At 47.4% G+C, this 6,000-nt stretch overlaps 1 long non-coding RNA gene across 1 annotated transcript in view; it reads right to left on the bottom strand.

The window, feature by feature from the left end:
- Positions 1-960: 960 nt before the first annotated feature.
- Positions 961-6,000, bottom strand: part of LOC138569992 (uncharacterized) — an 84,455-nt gene continuing 79,415 nt past the window's right edge. The window contains exon 3 of the long non-coding RNA XR_011303367.1: positions 961-1,146. This is a non-coding gene — a long non-coding RNA (uncharacterized lncRNA). The remainder of the gene's footprint in view (positions 1,147-6,000) is intronic.

Here is a 6,000-nt window from a genome sequence, read left to right as displayed (position 1 = left end):
GGATTCGAACCTATGTTGCTCTGCGTTGTTTCGCTTCCAAGACAAACGCGTTGCCCCGAGCTTTCTTCCCAGCCCAATTATCATGCATGTTCAACCCAATTAAAACTGGGAGGCTTCCAAAATGGGTTGGATGGTATAATGTATATTTGGGTATTTTGTGGTTGGGACCTTACTTAACCAAGTCACTTTCACGGGTACGCAGTAAAGACCAAAGTGTATAAATGGCTTTTGAGTAACATGTGTTGATGAAAATCTATCTGTAAAGCTGCACCAATGCTTTTGGTAAAACTACAGCGTGGCAGTAGGCCAGGATTAGTTTATTCAAGCCATGCAGAGGATAATTTTGAAGCTAGGCATACGTTGCGTCACTGTTCACAGTCTCTGCAGTATGGGTTTATACATTCTTTATATTCTTACCAAGTGTGTGGAAGAAGTATAACTTGTATACCTACTTCTGGGGCCACCTCCTTAATTCGGACAACCCAGCAGGCATTCCCGCTTCTCTTCCTATGTGCGTTTCAGACTAAGGTATGTGGTGAACTCATTTGGTGTATTGTGGGATAGGCCTCCCCACAAACATGAAGTCCAAATAGTTTAGAGGGTTGCAGGTTTGGGACTAAGAAGAAACCATGATGAGTAACTTGTGATGCCAAAGACTAACTAGGAGCCAGAACAAAAGGTTCAAGAACAAAGAACTGCAACAATGAAACATGTCTCACTGCTCTCTGTAAAAGTTAAATGCACAAGTGCTACTCCTAAACAAAGTTGCTGCAACCGTGGTCTTTTCCACAGTTGTATGGCTTGACCTGTAGCTTTAATGGTCGAGCTTTAGGTTGGTGCTATGGTGCATGAAACCATTAGGAGACGATATCAATGATCACAAAAAAAATCTATCTTTAAAACACTGCCCCATTAACATTATCACAGTGGGTTAAATAGAAAAAAAAAGTAAAAACCGGCAATGTTCAAAAGCATCGCTCTTTATTTATATCCATTTGTAGATGTGTCCAGCTAACCATCATTTATCTGTCCAGAACTTCATCAATCCTCATTTCACGAGGCCTTGCAGATACTTCCAGCCATCCTTTGTGTATTCACATGCCCTGGTAGGAGCCACTGAAAGTGCGTGTATGGAACTCTGGACACCTGCAAGAGGAACATATGCAAGCATTAGATGTCATTCAAAGCCATGTATGCACAATGAGATACAGTACCTGCTGAATGAGGTTTCTCGGGGGCTAGAATGGTCCCCGAGCTGCGAGTAGCCCCAAAACACCATAAGCATTAGACTCCAGTGAAATAAGGCTGTGGGAACTAATGGTGGGAAGCGTGAGGGCACATGATCTACTCCTACTTGCAGAACACCACTTGAAACCTTTAAGTACAATCTACTTTCACAAAAGAAGGGATTTGTACCATGCCAATAAATAACAAAAGGAGTTTGGTCCAACACCACAAAAGCAAATGATGGTTACAGGACTTTTCACCATCTTCAAATCAATTAGATAACAAGAAAGGAATTTGGGATTGTGCAAGTTCACCAAGTACAACCGCTCAGTGTTCTTGGTATACAAATACTGGGGATACTTTGAGGAAAGAGTTGGTTTCCAATAGTCCATAAAAATGTTCACCGCTTTAGACAACTGACATGAAGTGTTTTTTTGAGATCTATACCATGAGACCAAGCAACTCTTCAATGCAGTAATATACCGAAACGCACACATCTTTGCTTGAGGGTATATGCCTGTCTACAAACATTAACACAGCCTAATCTTAATTAATATCCAAAGCTTATATCACTGAAGTAATTCAAATGCATAAAAAATATTCAAGCTTTGTTGCATTTTTCATTTTACTTGAATTGATCAAACATTGGGGAACTGCCATGTCTTGTTCATCAATAAAACATTTAGATATTGGTTACAATTTGGCATTGATACACCTGTGACCTTGCAAACAATAGTCTTGATGGATCAGGACCCGAAAGGGTTACAAAGAGCTACAGATGCATTGGTTGTATATAGTCATCACCATACCAAACTTCTTTTTAAAACCAAAATATTGGTGATGAATGCTGATTGCTACTCAAGTTAGTTTTTCGATCATACCTTTTGTTGGTCTGGAATAAAGTAGGATTTCCTATCAAAAGGTTTATACAGGTGCTCTTTCAAATCACACCCTTGCTTACCATATATTATGTATGTGTGTGTGGCCCCTATATGTCATAGCAAAAAAAGAAGGGTCCCTTCATAAACTTGACGGATGGAAATGAAAATGTCTGACATCTTGCCCTATTGAAACATTAAGATGGCACATTGGGATCATTTCTTTTTCAGCTAAGGTGTTGGCGGTCTGTGTTAACTTTGCTTAGTGTATTTTAAGGGCCACAAAGCCTTTCTTGCTCAGAGCAGTTTGGGCACCATATTCCACCATCACAAATAAGACGGTACAGTTTAACTATAGCCCTGAAGCAAAACAAAGACCTGGGCATATGGGTAGACCAACTCATGAAATCATGACTTACTCACTTTAAAAACAGAGTGTCATTACGAGTTTGGAGGCAGCCATGGCTCTATTAGCGCCATGGCTGCCTCCAAACTCGTGTCCGGGTTCTCTGATTGGGGACTTACCGGTTCATTCCAACCTTGGAGGACCCGGTAAGTCCCCATTCAGAAAACCATTCCCCATTCCCATTTGAGCCCCCACAGGGCTCAATGGGGAGGGAGCTAATAACTGGCCCGCAAATAGCAGGCCTGTTATTAGCTCCCTGGTCCCTTAGCGGCTCCCGCCAAGGACGGCTGGTTTTACCAGCCGGCCTTAGTGGGACCAGCTAAGGGACCTCGGAATGCGGCGGTAAGGGGGGGGGGGGGTAACAGCACCGGCATCCTTCCTGGTGCCGTTATCCCCTTACCAACAAACTCGTAATGAGGCCCATAGTTTGAAAAAGTCACAAAGGTGAGATTCAGATGAGACTGCAATCATGCATTTATTGATGTGTATATAAGTACTCAAACCTTTTACAATCAACACGACAACACGTCTGTAAAGAAGACCGGTGGGGGGGTCTGTACTTCTGCTCTCTATATGGTAGAGGGGAGGCACAGAGGACCCCAGCCAAGATTCTCTAATACGGTAGCGATGGACGAGCAATCAAGGCCTAGCTTCTCAGGAGGTGATGCAGGCTGGTTCTTAAGTACAGTGTATCCCCAAGCCCCCACAAAGGAATGTCCACACACTGTATTACTGAAAACACAGTCTTTATATAATTAATATTCAAGGGTTATGTACACTTATCACAATAACGCACTTTGTGCTCAGGAAAATCAGCAATGGTAAATATCTACAATTCTAAAGTGGTACCACTAATATTAGACCTCATTAAAGTGCATTCACAATACTGTAGAAATGGCACACAGATCAATAAGAAGGAAACCAGCAATAGAGAGAGGAGAGATAACAGAGGGTTGAAACAATAGGCAGAATACTGGCCCTTGCTACTGGACACAGTTCTGTGCGGAGATCCCCCCACCTGGGCAACCTGCAAAATAAAGAGATATAACCCCAGCCCAGTCCAGATATTGTTCAATAGTCTATTTTTCTCCTATAATGTTTTTACCCCCCCAATGTACCTGGTGGAGTCGAGTTCCTCGAAAAGGCGTCGACAAGCGTCGAGGGACTCGCTGTTCGGCGACGGGGAATCGACGGCCCTTCTTGAATGCCTTCCTTTTCAGGCGGGAGGCACGGGGCGTCGAACGTCCGTCGACGAACGAGGCCGAACGTTGTCGAAGAGGCGGCAGCTCCGTCCGAGCGGTGCTCGTCGGCGTCGGGGCGTCGGCGTCCTGCAAGGCGGAGGTGTGCGGGGCACCTCGATGACAATAGTTCTGGACCGCAAAGATTGTAGAGACGGGAGCCCAGCAAGGGCGTCGAGTCGTCCGAGTCTTTGGGGTCGTCGGGTGGCGGGAAACCCACCGGCAGGTTTCTCCTCGGCGCGTTGGTCGTCCTCGACTTTCTCCGGCAGGATAAGCGGTCGACGATGCGGTCGAGAGAGTCCTTCGATTGAATGTTCTTAGGCAATGGAGCGGACGGCTCCGATCGTCGGCGGCACGGCGTCAAGTGGTTCCCACGGCTGGGCAACACAACTTCGACGGGCCTCCAGCGGTTACACAGACCTGCGAACCCTGGTCGACGGCAATGGACTTCGACAGCGTCGATGTCCGGGTGCTTCACTTCGATCTCCTCGGCGGTCCCGTCTCGGGTCGGCAGCCTTTCGAGGGTCTGACTTCCAGGGCGCTTCGGCGAAGATTCAGCGGTGCTCGATGGTCCCTCGGAGCACGGGAAGAGGGCGCCTTACCAGGTCCTCTCTCGGGTCAGTCCTCGACGATTTCGACAACCTTCAGTTCCGTCGAAGCAAATGCCACAGCAAGTCTTCTTCTTCCAGCTGGACGTCGAGGATCAGCAAATCCAGTTACTCTTGAGTGGAGACTCAGCTTCTGAATGCTTCTGAACAATTTCCAGTGGTGAGAGGTCCCCAGATATACTATTCTGTCTCTCATCCACACTGCTGGCATACACACAGCAGCCAATCACACAGAAGGGCATTCATGCAGTCAGTCAGCCAATCAGGCACACAGTGCATTCAGGCCACACTCCTCCCTTTCAGACACTCACAACAAGGAATGTGGATTGGGACAAGTACCCAGCCATTCAACACTACACACTGCATTCAGGCCAGTTTCGGGCAGGGCTGTCTCAGTCTTTGTCTCTCATGCCAGAAACCAGACAACCACAACAAGGAGTGTATATTGGTCACACACTCCATTCACCCAGGTCCCACCCACAGGAGGTACCCACAACATACAGTCACTGGGAAGGCTCCAGTCAGTCTAGCTGGGCCTTCACAACAACACCATATATGGAACTTCCACCCAACAGCCAGTCAGGGGGAAGGGACAGAGTCAGGGCATCCCAGGACTTTGGGAAAACAAGACAACAGGCAATAGAAAGCAAGAGGCCACAGGGGCCATCTTGTTTCTATCAGGAATCAACTGATCCCAATGGCAGGGCCTGGGTATCCCAAAATGGAGGACACCCAGAGCACCTGTCCAATTCAGCATGGAGCTGCCACCAGCCCATACCCTGCTCTGTGGGCCACCCACAGGTGCCCAAAAACATACACTAGGGGCACAGGGTTGTACCCCCCCACCCATGGGTGCCATAAGGGTATCCCAGGGGTCTGTTCACCAAACCAAAAGAGAGAGCTGCACTGCCAGGAGTCCCAAATGGATTCCTGGGCAGAAAACATAACAGAACACACGATAAAAGGCAGAAGAGGACAAGGATTCAGAGGCCCTGTCCCTCTGATACATTTCCAGCATCACAGTCGCCCCCCCCAGACTGAGGTGGAGGGTGCCTAATCTCCCACGGGATAGACACCCTCATCCAGACGGTCAACATACCTTCTGGAAAGGCCATCTGCATTATCGTGACTCTTCCCTGGTCTGTGCTCTATGGTGAAGTCTAGCCCTTGTAGGCTAATCGACCACCTGAGCAATTTCGGATTCTCACCCTTCATCTGCATAAGCCACTTCAGGGGCTTATGATCTGTTTGGACCTTGAAGGTGGACCCCGTAAGGTAGGGCCTAAAACGCCTAAGGCTCCAAACTATACTAAAACATTCCTTTTCAACAGTAGCCCACCTAAGTTCTCTACCCTTGAGTTGTCTACTGATGAATATGATAGGATGTTCTCTCCCTTTGTCATCTAACTGGGACAAGACAGCTCCAATTCCGGTGTCGCAGGCATCCGTCTGGACGATAAAGGGTCGGCTGTAGTCAGGCGCACTCAACACAGGTGCCCTACACAGACTTTCTTTCAAGCCATCAAAGGCCCTCTGACAGTCCTCAGTCCAATTAACCTTCCTAGGCTGTTTGGGTGAAGTTAGAGCTGTCAGGGGTGCAGCTATGGTTCCATAGTCTGCCATGAAATTGCGATAGTACCCAG

This window comes from Ambystoma mexicanum, chromosome 1p, assembly GCF_040938575.1.
Source record: "Ambystoma mexicanum isolate Mex_15411 chromosome 1p, UKY_AmexF1_1, whole genome shotgun sequence".
Taxonomy (NCBI): Eukaryota; Metazoa; Chordata; class Amphibia; order Caudata; family Ambystomatidae; genus Ambystoma; species Ambystoma mexicanum.
Note: the sequence above shows the minus strand (reverse complement) of the source record. Positions and strands in the feature narration are given on the sequence as shown.